General features: G+C 44.8%; 1 pseudogene; it reads right to left on the bottom strand.

Annotated features, from left to right (window-relative positions):
- The window catches only part of LOC142046264 (E3 SUMO-protein ligase KIAA1586-like), a 33,391-nt pseudogene extending 19,384 nt beyond the window's left edge, over positions 1-14,007 (bottom strand).
- Positions 14,008-17,788: the final 3,781 nt, after the last annotated feature.

The raw sequence follows: 17,788 nt of genomic DNA, 5'->3' as shown, positions 1-17,788 counted from the left end.
CCATACAGAGCCTGTGACTCCACCAGTGGGAAGTGGGACTGGCTAAAAGTTAAATATTCCATAGCATTTTCATGCTCCCATCAAAACAGACTGTGACCTTTGTGGCTTCCTACATTTGGAGTCTTGTAGAGGCTGATTGAGAATGGGCACAGCCTAAGTTCTCAATAGAAAAAAAAATAAATAAACAAACAAAATCAGAGCAAGGATCTAACTTCTTGTATTGAAACGCAAGGCTGAAAGTGCTGCAGACTTTGTAATCTCTTTGAACTAAAGCTAATTTTTTTTTTTTTTTTTTTTTTTTAGAGACTACAAACTGTTCTAGGTGATTCTGTGTAGTTTCTGCTCCAAGTATTTTGAACCAAAATACTTGGAGCAGAAACTAGGTTTCTATGGTTTAGAGATTCTGTACTCTGTGCTGGTAGAACTTAACCTCTGTAGAAAACTCAATTTGTATTGCTGTAGCACGTAGGATTCCATTGTGCTAGATGCTGTTCCAGCTTATGCATTAGAGAAATTCAAGTATTCACAGTGAGCAATTCCAAAATTGACCAGCCACACTAAAAAGATTCTCAGCTGGAGTTTGCACACAAGACAAGGGACACTTTTACATATGTACCAAAGAACACAAAGACTTTGAAAAAGGGGGAAAAGAACCATTATCTAAAATTATTTGTCCAACTGGTCAAATAGATTATCTGACTAATATTGTCATTATTTGTCAATAGATTTGTCTGTAGTATTAAAGTCTAATTTGTCAGATAAATTTCAACAGTGGCAGCTTCCATCGAGACATTTATACAGGGCAAGTCTACAGAGGTGGTGCTGCGGCACTGCTGGAGTGCTTCAGTGAAGACACTATTAAACCAATAGGAGTTCTCCTGTCACTGTAGTTAATCCATCTCCACAAGAGACAGTAGCTATGTCAACAGGAGAAGCCCTTTTGTCTACGGCAGGTTGATATAACTGCTGTGTTCAGGGGAGTGCGAGTGGATTTTTCATACACTGGTTTAATTGTGTTGCTCAGGGGGTAAGTTTATAGTGTAGACCTTGCCTCAGAAAATATTTCATTATGGCATTTGACCACAATTCACTATGCAATTGCTGCTTTGATTCTGCCAAGCTCTATGAAAGTTGATGAATGAATCCAGATGCTGCTAATAGATTGAATTAACCCGATCCTTGACAGAGATACCAATATTCACCTGAACATATTCCATTAGGATAATTCAACTTTAAAAAAAAAACCAATAGTTAACAAGCTTATTGTTATTCTCATTAAAGCAAATTTAGCACTTGGTTTTTGAATGTTATGATTCCTGATGTCAGATTTGTCTCCATTTATTCTTTTGGGTAGAGACTGTCCTCTTTGGCCATCAAAAAACAGTAGGAGAACACTTCAGTCTCCCTGGTAACTCAATAACAGACCTAAAAATGGCAATTCTTCAACAAAAACACTTCAAAAATAGACTCCAATGTGAAACTGCAGAACTGGAATTATTTTGTAAACTGGACACCATCAGATTAAGCCTGAATAAAGACTGAGAGTGGTTAGGTCATTACAAAACCTAAACCTAATTTCACCCAACTATTACTCACACCTTCTTGTCCACTGTCTGAAATAGGCCACTCTCATTACCACTTCAAAAGTTATTTTTCCTCCTTTGGTATCCTACTGTCAATTGAATTGTCTTGTTAGACTGACCTCACACTTGGTAAGGCAACTCACATCTTTTCATGTATTTATACTTGTTCCTGTATTTTCCACTCCATGCATCTGATGAAGTGAGTTCTAGCCCACGAAAGTTTATGCCCAAATAAATATTAGGCTCTAAGGTGCCACAAGAACTCCTCGTTGTTTTTGCTGATACAGACTAACACAGCTATCATTCTGAAATCTAAGATCTACATATCATTCAAGTATCACTATTGATGAAGATTCTTAAAGGAGCCTAAGGGAAGTTAGGTTCCCATTGACAAATAACTAAGCTTTTCAGAATCTCAGTCACACATGTCTAAGTGACTACAGACCTTGAAAAATATGAATGCAAAGCAGGATGAATTGAAATAAATGTGATAAATTTTATGCACAGCTGATCTCCAGCCACCATCACTGGGAAGTCTGCACAAAATTCAAGAGTAGAGTAAAACTCTTACCTAGTATTTAAACTGCTTATTACAGATGTTTCATCCAGTGTCACTCCCTGGGAGAAAAATTGTGTCAAGAAGGTTGTTGATAAATTGGAGAGGATGGGGAAAAGAGCCATGAGAATGATTAAACGATTAGAAAACATGCCTTCTAGTGATCAATTGTTAAACTAAACAGACTTGGGAAGCTCATGCATGGCTTACTGTTGGCTTTTTGCACAGGGATGACTTTCTCCCATGAAAAACAGCAATTCCCCAATTAACGCAAAGGAAAATTCACTTGTTTAAATGTTCATGAACAACAAATAAAGAGGGGGCAAGCACATGGTAGAACTGAACAGTTCTTTGGAAATCATGCTAATATTTGTGAGCACTATATTTCTGCAGTGTTTTGATTAGCTGTACATAACACTTCTTCCTAATTTTCCTTACAGTATATTTAAATTTATTCCCCTTTAGCATTTTAAAATAACTAGTAATTTCTTTTGTACAGTGATATTTTGTACAACTATTGCTTAGATTATCAAACAGACTAACAATGAAAGACACAGAAAGAAAACAAAATAGGGTTTAAAATAGAGAGCAATGATGATAAAGTCTAGCCTCTTTTGATCCCCTTTCTGTTATCAATTAATTTGGTACCATCAGTATTCCAAAATTTACTAAATAAGTGATTTTTATAGTTCTATAAATGTCCCCCGAGTTATCTTAAAATCGGAATGTAAAAGGTTCACTCACAGATGTTTGACTGTGACAGAAGACACCGTGTTCACACTGCGCACATCGTAATAATCTTTGTACAATGTATGCCTTGTAAGGTATCGTTTGAAAACTCAAATTGCTGGTTAGTATTGTCTTGATAAAATGTATGGGGCAACATTGTATGGGAAGTTAATATTTCCCTGTATGATCTTAAGAGTGCATGTTCAAAGCATGATCATATAGCACCAAACTCGTTCCAAGAAGGCCTATTTGACCAAAGGAGTGTATGTTTGCCTTAATTTGCATTTAAGCAGGAAACAGTCATTGAGCAGGGAAGGAAAATGGAAATCTCAAAACAGGAAAAAAAAACAAACAAACCAGGAGGGATCATCCTTCCATACAGACTCTGTATCTTAGGAGGTACTGAACCTATAAAAAGCAAGGGCAAACACTCCTGTCTGTCTGTCTCTGGAATCAGAGACAAGAAAACAAAGCCCCATGGGACTAATGGGTCCTGACCTGACAAGCTTGGACAATAATTTTGTACGTGGTGAAAAATTTTGCTTGAATGTAATATAATTTGTTAAGTTAAACACTAGAAATAATTTTCTCTTTATTTTTCTTGTAACCATTTCTGACTTGTATGCCTTATTACTTGTACTCACTTAAAATTTCTCTTTGTAGTAAATAAACTTGCTTTATTGTTTCATCTAATCCAGGATATTTACATTGAAGTGTGTGAGTAACTTCACTATGATAAACTGGTTTGTATTCCTTAAAGAAATAACAAATTTAATATTTCTGGAGTGTCTGGAAGAGAGCTAGACAGCGCAAGACACACATTTCCGGGAGTAAGTCAGGGTCACCGTGCAGTATAACCAAGGCTGGTGAAAGTCTGGATGTGACTGCCAGGATGCAGTTACACAAACACATCTGGGATGGTCTGCATGTTGGTGGCTAGTTGCAAGCAGTTCAAGTGGGAAGCTACAACAGAAAGGCATTGAAGGCACCCAGGTTACAGACAGACAGACAACAGATGACACAGAACACACACACACACAGGAGAGAGAGAGAGAGAGGGGTCTGGATTATATCCTGGTATGTCAGACTGACATAGCAATATACCAGTCACATTTTCAGGTTCCAATGAAAAGTGATGCAAAATGCTGGGTACCCTTCTCTTCCACTGAAGCACCTAGCAGGATCTGCTGAGCAATTTCCTGAATGATGCCCTTAAAGATTTCAGCTTCCCTCAACAGTAAATATTTAACACAGTGGAAAGCCCTTTTCAATTTCTAATTAGTTGGTATGTTGAGGAAGATAAATATTATCCGGCAAATACCAGTGTAATATATTTTATACTACCTTCAGAAGTCTGTGCATTGTTCTATTTGTGTGTGGTATATATGCAATTATAGGTGGAAAGTTAAAAAAAGGTTGATAGTTTCTTTCAGAGGAAAAATACCAGCATGTAATTAGAAAAATTAATTATAATCAGAAAGAAGTGTTTAGCTAATGAGATTAACGTAAGTGTTTTCTTGGAACTATTAATTAGTGATAGGTGAAACAAATTAGAAACACTTCACCACACCGGCTGAGAGGTTATTACTAGAGCTGTACAGGAATCAGAATTTCCAGATTAGGGAAAGTTCTGGAATTTAGAAATTAGTCTTTGTTTCAAAAATTGGAAAGAAAACAAAATTGATATTTCCTGTGAAACAAAAATGAGAGAAATTTGGAGTTAATCAAAAATGTTACGTTTCAATAAAAAGTTTCATTTCAATTTTTACTTTTAAAAGTTGTATATTATATTATAAAAAATAAGGTTAATTTCACAGTGAAAAGTCATTTTGAAATGCAAAAACAAAAAAATGTCCCATTCCAAAAATATCAAAATGAAACACTGACATTGAAACATTTCATTTTGACTTTTTCTCCCCCTCCGTGGTGTAGTGATTGAGAGCCAGAGATCCGCCCCTCCACCCCCCACCTTTAAACTTCAGCCATCTTAAAACTTGGAATTAGTTCCTCAGCCCTTTGTGAGCCTCCAGTTACTTATACATGCTCCCTCAGAATTTGATCTCAGTGTGGGCACTCCGAGCTTCTGAATTAACCCATTCAGAGACATGATGGCAACAAAGCAAGGAACACAGGCTTAACAAAGTACTTTAACCATGATGTGCTTACTCTTAAAAGCATTAAAGAAATCCAAGTCTTTGAAAGACTGACAAATAGTTCTGAGAGCCATACCTCTGCTGAATCCAGGCTCAACCATTTGTGATTCTGAGGTTCTCTCAGTGTTTCAGGCAAAGCAGAGACCTCCTGCCTTCTCTCTCTCCAACTTAGTCTTCTGGCATGTGCTGGTTGATGCACACACTTCTAGAAAGCATTCCCCCTTAAATATAGTCTCAGGCCTGCTCTGGCCATTTTCCTCACCTGAGAAACTCACAGCACCTTATCCCAGCCAGGCTCTGTACAGAGTTCATTGTTCTTATGAATGGGATGGTAGTTGAAGAGAGTTCATGGCCATTGATGATTCTCACATTGAAAAATCTTCTCCGAGGTCTTCTCTTTCTGAGAAGGGCCATGTTTGGAATAGACTGGCCTCATCAGGGTGGTTTTACAACATAAAATGCAATCTGGCAGTTAGCACACAAAATGGAAGACAAAAAAAAAAAAACATTGAGTCCACAAAACAAAATGGCTCTCACAATTTGATCAACATACCCAACACTGTCACAATTATTTGTGGTCTTGAACACTGTGTGTTAAAGAATTAATCTAACAGTTGGAAGAAGCTGAAACATATAGGATGAAGACTGAATCCAAAAGTAGAGTGAGGGTAGATGTAGCTTGTGTGTGTCCATTCACAGTATCAGCTTGATTAATTGTTCTTGCTTCTTTACTGTTCTTGTTTTTTTGGATCCAACTGATGTCATTCCAAAATTATTTGAAATGCAAAAACAAATGTCCCATTATTAAAAATCATACATGGTCGAAGTGATTTCTTGGAGACATAACAATGGTAACTAGAAAAATCTTTTCCATCCCAACTGAGGGGAGGAAGGAGAATAAGCAGGAACCTATCAGACGTCTTTAGAGTAGCAGAATCACAAGTCAGTGATTTCCCCTTCGTTACAGTTTCCTAGGTTCCTCTCTCCTGGGAAACCCCCCCAAAACCACCAACCACTACTCCAAAAAGTAGTCTCCACAAAGATATTTGCTCAGTCACTAGCCACAAAACTATTTGAAGTAGTTTTTAATTCCCACTGAGATTTTCCAAATCCTTCCTCTTCATATGAGAGTTGAAAGAGTTGCTGCAGAAAGGGAACCTGAATTAGTGTTCAGTCATAGTCAGAATCATGTGTCTTCAAGTGCATCTGCTTTGGTGACTTCAGACAACCTTGGGCTGATCATATGTGCTGGTGGCAGCAATGCCATTCTCATGTCTACCATGGTGACCATGGGTAACAGGAAATCATGGCTTGATTCCCAAAGAGGAACCTGAAAAATGGTTGCCACATCTAAAAAAGGCAGCAAGTATACAAGTTACCCACTCCTGATCTAGGGAGGTAGCAACAAAAAAAAAAAAAAAAAACCATAGCACTCTTTCAAGGCCCTGTAACTGGAATGAGTACACTTTAAGAACACTTTAAAAAAATTATAGGATAAAAGGAAATAGAAGATATGCCTTTCTTCTGCATTAGCAGTAAGTCTGAAGTTGTATCATTAACAAGTGATTCACTAGTCCTAGTTATTCCAGCAATCAAAAGCTAATTTTGTGGGGGAAGACATCTAAAAAAAGTATACAGAGTGAATATTAATTTGGAAAAGAAAGATCATCCCAACTGTTCCATGGAGTTTTATAAATAGAATATAAGCCCCAATGTAAAAACAATCCTCAAGTCTACCCAAAGAGCTCAGCCTCAGGTGGAAGGGCTGTAAGTCGTTTATTATAGGCATCAAGTTCAAGAAGGTCATGTTCTGATGATCAGATCTGATTCCTTTCCATAAATACATGGAAAGTACAAATGAGTATATACCCAGCCAGCACCTGCAACCTTTCTGCTTTGGAGAAAATAAAGAAATAAGTTCCCCCTCTGAAGAACTGCAGAATGTAATTAAGGCTTTTGTGAGCTCTAATCTTCAGTGGGCTCTGGGGAATTTCTCAGAGAGGCATTTATTGAAGTTCCTTAAATGATAAATCTACAGCATTATCTGTGTAATCAGGGTCTGAATGAGCTCTCCCGACATCTAGTGATGAACTAGGGAAAAAGACTTCAGTAACAGACCATATTTGCATAAACACACCTACTCTGCCTCAGTATTTAGCAGAGGGTGCTGCTTTGCCCAAGAGATCACTTTAGCATTGAGTGCAGGGGTGATAAAATATTGTTATCCTTATTATATGAGTAAAGGGCAACAGAACTGTACTTAACCTGTCCTGATTGAAGGGGTTTCTCCTAAACTAAACCTCACTTGCTAAGCAGAGGGTAGGAATGACAAAACCGAGTGAAAGAAGGACTAGACTCCATTTGACCTTCTCCTCTCCACTGTTTAAAGGCAGAGCTGATTAGACTCAATTGTGAGTCCTTGTTTTGTTCAGTTACTACTGGATCTGAAGTCACTGTTAACCATATGCTGATCCTTAGATTTGTTGTGGGATCATTGTGATGAGTTAGATCACAGAAAATGCCTTAGGAACTGCCAACTGATGTTCTGAGACTACCCCAAGCCTGTTTCCCCTGGCAGCTTGGGACTTCATTGCCCTGCCTGGTTTGAGCCAGACATGCTAGCCTGTTACAAACCCAGACCCAGGTCTGAACCACCTCCCCCAACAGCTGCAGGCTTAACTGAAAACAGTTTAAGAAGTGTTCCTGTCTCCAACACTCAGATGCCCAACTCCCAATGGAGTCCAAACCTTAAATAAATCCATTTTACCCTGTATAAAGCTAATACAGAGTAAACTCAAGTTGTTCACCCTCTATAACACTGATAGAGAGATATGCACAGCTGTTTGCCCCTCCCCCTCCAGGTATTAACACATACTCTGGGTTAATTAATAAGTAAAAAGTGTTTTATTAAATACAGAAAGTAGGATTTAAGTGGTTCCAAGTAGTAACAGACAGAACAAAGTGAATTAATAATCAAAATAAAATAAAACACACAAGTCTATGCCTAATACAGTAAGAAAACTGAATACAGATAAAACCTCACCTTCTCCATGGTATCTGAGCACTTTCTGTCTCCAATAAACCAGGTTTTCATCTACTTTTAACCTGTAAAATGCTGGAAAATAATTGTTTCTTCAGATCCAGGGGCAGAGGGAGAAGCTTTTTCCCCAAACAATTTTAATCTCTCATGACTGCAGCCCCCTCGTTCGTTCCCATCATACCTTTATAATAGCTTACGCACAAGGCGAAATCTTTTGTTCTCTCTGGGTCCGCACCCTCCTCTAAAGAAAAACACCTGTTTAAGATGAATTCTAGTACCATATGTGCGCATGTCACACATCCTGTGAAGACCCTCCAAGCCTTCATTCCTCCCAACCGACTCAACAGGAAGGCCGCAAGTAAACATAGCCATCCATTCAGTCAATTGTCCATGTTGTATTGGGAGCTCATCAAGATTCAAAACCACGCTAGGTGCCCACACTTTGCATAAATTACAATAGCACAAGCTTGTAATGATACCTTACACAGGACCTTTTGCAATGAAGCATATTCCAGTTACATATATTCACACTCATGAGCAATTTTCATAAAACATATAGAGTGCAGTACAACCATGTGTATGCGAGTTACTCACCTTTGTAACTGTTGTTCTTCGAGATGTGTTGCTCATATCCATTCCAGTTAGGTGTGCGCGCACCACGTGCATGTTTGTCGGAAGACTTTTACCCTAGCAACACTCAGAGGGCTGGCAGGGCGCCCCCTGGAGTGGCGCCGCTATGGCGCTTGATATATACCCCTGCCGACCCATCCGTCCCTCAGTTCCTTCTTGCTGGCTACTCCAAGAGTGGGGAAGGAGGGCGGGTTTGGAATGGATATGAGCAACACATCTCAAAGAACAACAGTTACAAAGGTGAGTAACCATCTTTTCTTCTTCGAGTGCTTGCTCATATCCATTCCACTTAAGTGATTCCCAAGCCTTACCGAGGCGGAGGGGTCGGAGCAAGACGTTGCGGAATGTAAGACCGCTGAGCCAAAGGCGGCATCGTCTCTGGACTGCTGGACCAATGCGTAGTGCGATGCAAAGGTGTGGATGGATGACCAGGTAGCCGTGCAGCATATTTCCTGGATGGGAACATGGGCCAAGAATGCGGCAGATGAGGCTTGAGCCCGAGTAGAGAGGGCGGTGAGATGGCCAGTTGGAACGTGAGCCAAGTCATAGCATGCCCGAATACAGGATGTCACCCAAGATGAAATTCATTGGGAAGAGATTAGCATACCCTTCATGCGCTCTTCCACGGCTACAAATAGCTGAGGTGAACGTCAGAAGGGTTTGGTCCTCTCGTAAAAGGTGAGAGCCCTGCAGACATCCAGAGTATGCAGCTGTTGTTCCCGATGCGATGAATGCGGCTTTGGAAAAAAGACTGGCAGAAAGATGTCCTGATTAATGTGGAAGGCAGAGACCACCTTAGGGAGGAATGCCGGGTGCAGTCGCAGCTGTACCTTGTCCTTGTGGAATACCGTATACGGGGGATCCACAGTCAATGCTCCAAGTTCCGAGACTCACCTAGCCAAGGTGATAGCGACGAGGAAGGCTGTCTTACAGTACAGGTAAAACAGCGAGCATGTGGCTAGAGGCTCAAAGAGGGGACCCATGAGCCTAGCTAATACGAGGTTTAGATCCCAGGTAGGGGTTGGGCGTTTGACTTGAGGATAGAGTCGCTCCAAGCCTTTGAGGAATCTAGAAACTACGGGGTGAGAAAAAATGGAACTGCCAGTTTCCCCAGGATGGAAGGTGGAAATAGCTGCAAGATGCACCCTTACAGAAGAGATTGCCAGGCCCTGCTCTTTGAGGGACCATAAATAGTCCAAGATAATGGGGACCGATACAGTCTGTGGGGTAAGGTCATGCTGGGTGCACCAGTGAGAGAAGCGCTTCCATTTAGCGAGATACATTGTTTGCCTGGAAGGCTTTCTGCTCCCCAGCAGCACCTGCTGCACTGAGGTGGAACACCACAATTCCGATTGGCTCAACCAGACAGCAGCCATACTGTCAGATGAAGGGACTGCAGGTCCGGGTGGTGAAGCCTGCTGAAGTCCTGCATGATGAGGTCCGGGCAGAGCGGCAGGGGAATCGTGTCTGTCAGAAAAAGGTCAAGCAGCAGGGTGTACCAGTGCTGTCTCGGCCATGCCGGAGCGATCAGTATTAGGCGGGCTCTGTCCCTGCGGAGCTTGAGTAGAACTCGGTGGACGAGAGGAAATGGTGGGAAGGCATAAAATAGGTGACCTTTCCACGGAATTAGGAACGCGTCCGAGAGGGAGTCCGGGGAGCGACCTTGTAGGGAGCAGAACACCTGGCATTTCCTGTTCACTCTGGAAGCAAAAAGGTCTGTGTGTGGAAAGCCCCACCTCTGGAAAACAGAATGGAGAATGTCCGGACGGGTGGACCAGTCGTGCGACAGGAAGGATCTGCTCAGTTGATCTGCGAGAGTGTTCCAGACTCCTGGGAGAAAGGAGGCTACTAGATCTATGGAATGGGCTATGCAGAAGTCCCACAGTTGGTCCTCCCCCCTTTGTCGGGAGGCGATCCATGTCCCTCCCTGTTTATGTAATACATGGCCGTTGTGTTGTCCATGAACACTGCAACACAACGGCCCTGTAGATGGCGTTGGAATGCTTGGCATGCCAGCCAGACAGCTCTCAGCTCTCGGACGTTGATGTGTAACGTCAACTCCCAGGACGACCAAAGGCCTTGAGTGCGAAGGTGCCCTAGGTGAGCACCCCAGCCCAGAGATAACGCGTCCATTGTTAGGGACGTGGATGGAACGGCAGACCTGCACACACCAGGGATGACATTCGCCACCAGTCGAGGGAGCCCAGAACACTCGGTGGAATTGTGAGTATAATGTCTATGGCGTCTCTGCCCGGACAATAGGCTGAGGTGATCCAAGTTTGGAGAGGACACATTCGCAGTCTGGCGTGCTTTGTGATGAATGTGCATGCAGCCATGTGACCGAGGAGGCCAAGGCAAGTGCGGGAAGAGGTTGTTGGGAAGCTCTGAAGTCTTTGTACAAGGGAGACTATAGCCTGAAAACGATGTGGGGGCAAACTGGCCATCGCAAGGTTGGAGTCCAGCATGGCCCGGATAAACTCTATCCTCTGCGTAGGCACCAGAGTGGACTTTTCTAAATTGATTATCAGGCCTAGACGCGTGAACAGGTCCTTGATGATGGTCACATGACTGATGACTTGTGCCTTGGAGGCCCCTCGAATAAGCCAGTCGTCGAGGTAAGGAAAGATATGTATTCGACAACGCCGTAGGGAAGCTGCGATGACCGCCATACACTTCGTGAAGATCCGAGGGGCTGAGAAGAGGCCAAAGGGAAGGACAGTAAACTGATAATGTTGATGATTTACCACAAAGCGTAGATACCCTCTGTGCGGGGGGTAAATTGCAATGTGGAAATGTGTGTCCTTCATGTCGAAAGCAGCGTACCAATCTCTGGGATCCAGGGAAAGAATGATGGTTCCCAAGGATACCATACGGAATTTGAACTTTTTCATGAATTTGTTCAGTCCTTGCAGGTCTAGGATAGGCCGGAGGCCCCCTTTTGCCTTGGGGATTAGGAAATATCGGGAATAAAACCCCTTGCCCCTTAATTCCTCTGGTACCTCCTCTATAGCTCCGATTGTAAGGAGTCTCCGAACCTCCTGGAGGAGGAGTTGCTCGTGAGAGGGGTCCCTGAAGAGGGACAAGGAGGGGGAGTGGGAGGGAGGGGGTGAACAAACTGAAGATGGTATCCAAGCTCCACCGTGCGTAGGACCCAACGATCTGAAGTTAATTGGGACCACGCAGGGAGGAATTGGGAAAGGTGGTTGTAGAAGTGAAAGGGATCCTGGGAGGCAGTTGGTACACTGCTCTTGGGCACACCCTCAAAAGTTTGATTTGGGTCCTGCTGTTGGTTTGGTGGGACCAGAATTGTTACCCCCTTGAGGTCCAGACTGATGTCTGCGGTTGGTACGACCTTGTCTTCTGGCAAAGTCTTGCCTTGGCCTAGGCGGGGGGTAAGGGCGCTGAGGTTGGGAGCAGAATGACCGTGTTTGAGTCTGTGGCGTACGCATTCCCAGCGAACGCATAATTACGCGGTTGTCCTTTAGACTCTGCAACCTCGGGTCCGTCTTTTGTGAGAACAAGCCCTGTCCATCAAATGGCAAGTCTTGTATGGTATGTTGAAGTTCAGGTGGCAGGTCTGACACTTGCAGCCATGATATACGTCGCATGGTTATTCCAGAGGCGACCGTTCTAGCCGCCGAATTGGCAGCATCCAGAGAGGCCTGTAGGGAGGTCCGCGCTACTCTCTTCCCCTCCTCCAGAAATGCTGTAAATTCCTGGTGGGAGTCCTGCGGGACCAGCTCTGTAAACTTCCCTACCGCCTCCCAGGTCTTGTAGTTGTACCTACTCAGGAGGGCTTGTTGGTTCGCTACCCTGAGTTGGAGGCCTCTCGCGGAATAGATTTTTCGTCCCAACAAATCCATACGCCTGGCCTCCCTTGATTTAGGTGCAGGGGCTTGTTGGCCGTGGCGCTCCCATTCATTGACACACTGTACAACCAATGAACGGGGAGGGGGGTGCACACAGAAGTACTCATACCCTTTGGAAGGCACCATGTACTTCCGTTCGACCCCTCTGGCTGTGGGCAGGATGGATGCCGGGGATTGCCAGATGGTGTCTGCTCTAGCCTGGATTGAACGGATGAAGGGGAGAGCCACTCTAGTTGGTGTCTCCGCAGACAAAATGCTTATCACCGGGTCCTCCACCTCTGGAATTTCCTCTACCGGTAGGTTGATATTCTGGGCAACACGCCGCAGAAGGTCCTGGTGTGACCTGAGGTCAATCGGAGGTGGGCCCGATGTTAACATCCCCACTACTGCCTCATCCAGAGAAGAGGAGGAAGACAGCCCAGGGACAAGTGGGTCCTGCACTGACTCCTGATCCTGGGGGACCTCTGGAGCTGTAAGATCGTGCGGTTCCGGTGCGTGGGTACAGGTTTCCTCTGTACCAGCCAGGGGAGGTCTGCTCACAGTGGCCTCTGGCATGCAGTGTTCTGAGTGACTGGAGCGTGATGGGCCAGCCAGTTCCCCTTGGGCTTGGTGATAAGCCCAAGGTGTCCAAAAGGACCACTGATGAGGTCCGTGGTTCGGGCCATGGGTATGCGTATCCGAATCACCATAGGAAGCACTGTCCTCATGGGATGAGAAGGATGGATGACAAGGCGGCCACGGAGGAGCTGAGGCCAACTGGACCAGGTCTCTGCATCCATTCGATCCTTCTCTACGTGGTACCGGAGAACGGTACCGGGAGTTGTATCAGTGCCGAGAGTGGGACCGGGACCTGCGACCAGTGCGGTGCCGGGAGGCCGACTGGTGCCTTGAATCTCCATGCCGAGATCGGCTGTGAGAGGTACGGCAGTGCCGGGACCTGGACTGGTGCCAAGAGTACCGGGACGGCGACCGGGATCTCAAGTGGTGCCGCGAGTATGACCGGTACCGAGATGGAGAGCGGCGTCGGGATCGGGATCGATGGTGGGACCGAGAGTGCCTGCGGGACCTGGATCATGACCGGCGACGTTCGATGGTACCAGGTGAAGATGGCCTCATCATGGCGGGCTTGCCCAATGATTGAACAACCCGCACCGGTGGTGCCGGGGGTTGAGGCAGCTCGGGCTCCGTCAAGGCAATCAGCTCTCGTGCTGTGGAGAAGATCTCCAGCGTGGAGTGCATGACAAGCTCGACCACGGCGTGTGCCGGGAAGCTGATAGGCACCGGACTCGACGGCTCTTGTGAGACCAGAATCAATGGTGCAGAGGTCTTCGGTGCCGCGGCAGCTGGCGGTGCCGGGTGGTCCAACTTGGTTGTACGCTCTGACTGCGGCGTAGATACAGGGGCCGCAGGAGTCTTGTGCCTCTTGCTCCTTGGGGAGAGAGAGCATTGCCGGGCAGGAGCTTGGGCCAGTGAAGGCTGGTGCCAAGGAGCCTTCACTGCAGTTGTGCGCTCCGGTGCGGAGGAGGCACTTGTCCCCGGTGCCGCAGTCGGTGCTGAAGATGGAGGAGTTAGAGCTGCCTCTATCAAAAGTTGCTTTAGGCGAATGTCCCGATCCTTTTTTGTCCGAGGCTTGAAAGCCTTGCAGATTTGGCACTTGTCTGCGAGGTGGGATTCGCCCAAGCACTTTAAACAGGAGTTGTGAGGGTCTCCTGAGGGCATTGGCCTATGACAGGCCATGCATGGTTTGAAGCCCGGTGAACCGGGCATGGGCCCTGGTACCAGGTGAGGAGAAGGGGCTAACCCCTGATCCTCTTTAACTATATACAATAACTACTACAAGAACTACTAAAACAGAACTAACTAGAACTATAGAAAATCAAAATATATACACAATAACTATATAAACGAGCGAATAACTAGGGTGGTGGAGATCAGCTAAGCCGCGCTCCACTGTTCCAACGACCGACACAGGCGGTAAGAAGGAACTGAGGGATGGATGGGCCGGTGGGGGCATATATCAAGCGCCATAGCGGCGCCACTCCAGGGGGCGCCCTGCCAGCCCACCGAGTGTTGCTAAGGTAAAAGTCTTCCGACGAAAGTGCAAGCGACGCGCGCACACCTAACTGGAATGGATATGAGCAAGCACTCGAAGAAGAATCTCTGCTACCTTCTGAAACCACTGAGAGCTGGGTTAAATGGTGGAACCTCAGACCATAATGTGGCAGCAGCCATAGGGCGGTAGCAGAGTGCGGTGTCAGCAGCATGATGACAGCAGTGGCCAGTGATGGCAGAGTTAACGGTGGTGACTGCAAGCCAGTTGCAGCAGTGGTGCAGCCACTAAGGTATTGCTCAGTGCCCAGTCTCTCCCCTCACCATGAGATGGGAGATGAACTCACATGAATGCACCTCTGAACACTGACCATAGACAGTAATTGTGACTGGGGTGAAGTGCATTGAGAGAGGAGTGATGTGTTAAGAAACAGTTGTCTAGGGTGCCACACATCCTGTTTCGGCCGGGACAGTTCACTTTTCAAGCCTTGTCCTGGACATCCTGACTTTTTTTTTTAAAATATAAAAATGGGCTTTTGTCCCATTTGCTCTTGCCAACTGATCATTTGGCAAAAGCAAATGCACAAATGCCCAGTTTACCAGAAATGCCAAGTGTGCCCTCAGGGGGCACAAAGAAACATTGGCGGGCACTCAGCCCAGAACAGCATGAGTCTCAAGGGGTTGTTCTGGTGAGCCCTGCGTGGGCAGAGAGGATGTAGGTCGGGGGAGCCCTGGCCATCCCATTTTTAATTTAGAAAATTTGGTCACCCTACACTCGTCAGACTTTCACACTGGAAGGTGAGAAATTGAGGCAAAGGACATCACACAGTGTACCCTGGGTGGGTGTTTGCTCATGGTCATATGTTTTCAAATCATGGTTGTTGTGTTTTCCCAAATGAATGCTGGGTTCCTTTTCCCTTTCTATTCAAAGTTTTCTTTGCTATTCACAGACTCTGTGCTTGCAAGTGGGGGAATTATTGCCTCTTAGAGGCACCCAGGGATGGCGTTTAATTTTCCATTTTACTGGGTGAGGGATCGAGCCAGTTCTGTATAGTGTTAAGAGGAACCCCTAGATATTGAACCCAGCCCCTTGTGCTGCTGACTCCACCTGGTAACATGTGTTATTGTAAGATAAGCAAGAGAGTCAATGCTCACCATTGTAGATTATCTAATTTATTCCTCATTTTCTCTTCTGAGGAATGAAAACTAGGCAAAAAAATGCATCAGTGATTAAACTGAGATTTTCAGGATTTACCTTTCCTGGTTGCCTACTTTAATTAACTGAAGAACACAGGCTGTGCACAAGGAGACTCTTTGATAGCAACTCACATCACATGCAATAAGGAACAAAGCTACTGAAACAGATTGGCAAAATATCAATAAAGAATCATTATGCTGTACTGTCTTCAGAGAAGGGTCTATCTTCCTAAGGATTTATAAAATACTGAGCATAATGGGGCCCCAATCCCAACTGGGATCTTTGAGTGCCATAGCAATAATTAATCCTATTACTCCCTTTTAGTTTAGCTATATGTTACCTTCAGACCAGGTTGTTTCAACAGAAATAGCTGAATAAAGTATTTGTAAATCCAAGACAACAGCTCACACTACTCACTGCACAGGTGTTTGCAAGGAGCTCAAACCTTTACCACCCACCCTGCTCACCAGAGCTGTCTATCAAGTACTGAACTTCCTGCAGAATTCTAGCTTTAAATGAGACAGAAGGGTGCAAAAATAGCTCAGTTTCAATCTATTCCTACCTAAACTTCTTTCCAAAATACAAGCTAAAGTTCACACTACGGTTATGTCTACATTGCAGCTGGAAGCAGGCTTCCCAGCTTGGGTAGACAGACACATGCTATCTCTGCTCGAGTTAGTACACTAAAAATAGCAGCGTAGAGCTATCAAGGTGGGTTTGTACTTCAGTGGTGAGGCTAAGCTGCCATCCCAGCAACACTTGGCTAAACTGCTATTTTTAGCCCATCAGCTCAAGTAGAGCTAATGAGTGTGTCTATCTACCCAAGCTGGGACTCACTCCCAGCTGCAGTGTTTATGTACCTATGATGCATGACCAGAAAGGGTTAAGCATCCTACAGGATAAATGACTCAAATTTAACCCTTAAAGACATATGGGGAGATAATCTTTTTGTTTTTGTGTATTTACATGTATATTGGTAGTGGTCAACAATGTAATCAAACAGTCCCTGTCTATGCTGTATTCTGTTAATTTAGAGACCAAAAGGACATCTTAACATTTAAATGAACTGTAAATATAAGATATCACTGTATTCATCTCTCTTTGAAATGTATAGCAAATCATCTGCAAATGGTAGAAAAACAGCCAATTGCCTTATGTGGATCTGCGTGAATAATTAATGGCGATGCTTAGGAAATTAGTGTCTATTGTTGCCGAGGGACTCTGAGCTGTCACAAGAAGGCCTGAAATGGTATTAAAAATGGCTTAGGTCCTGATCCTTTATCTCAGATCTGGTTGAGGCTTCATGCAGGGGAAGCCTAAGCCACAAGGACTGAGATCCCAGTTTTGACTGGACCACCCTGAATACGAACATTGGACTATAATCTATGAATTATTTTTGAAAGAACTATTTGCATCTACAAAGCTCACCATCTCTGCTATGAATCTGACTCAAGAACTGTACTCAAGACTGTATGTATACTGATCTTTTAACCAATTCTCTCTTATGTTTTAATAAACTTTAGTTTAGTTAATGTAGCGGGGCAGTCACCCCGCTTAAGAAAGTGGTTAAAAGCAGCCAAGGAAGCCTGCTTTGGTAGTTAGCCACAGGTGTGGTTGCAGCCAATTAGGCCACATCTGACCCTGATAAAAGGGCAGGCTGAGACAGTGGGAGGAGAGACTCTTGCTGAGGAGCACAAAGGACCAGGCTGCCTGGGAAAGCAAGCAGGATATCTGAGGCAGAGCAGGGCTGGGGAAGGGCAGGCAGAGCTGAGGAGTCCCCAGGCTGAGGCCTTGCTAAAGGTACCAGAGCTGCAGGGAGGCAGCTGGGGCTAGAAAAGCAGTAGGTACAACCCCCCTTGCTGATGATGAGTGGCCACTTCAGACTGCAGTTTGCCCCTGAGGGAAGGGGCTAAATGAGGACTGGCAGTGGGTCACTGAGATGAGGTGGGCTTAGGGGATTGGGGTTCCCTGGGGAGGGGAG

This window comes from Chelonoidis abingdonii, chromosome 2 (genome assembly GCF_003597395.2).
Source record: "Chelonoidis abingdonii isolate Lonesome George chromosome 2, CheloAbing_2.0, whole genome shotgun sequence".
NCBI classification, from domain to species: Eukaryota; Metazoa; Chordata; order Testudines; family Testudinidae; genus Chelonoidis; species Chelonoidis abingdonii.
The sequence above is the reverse complement of the archived record's forward strand: the minus strand, read 5'-3'. Positions and strand labels throughout refer to the sequence as shown.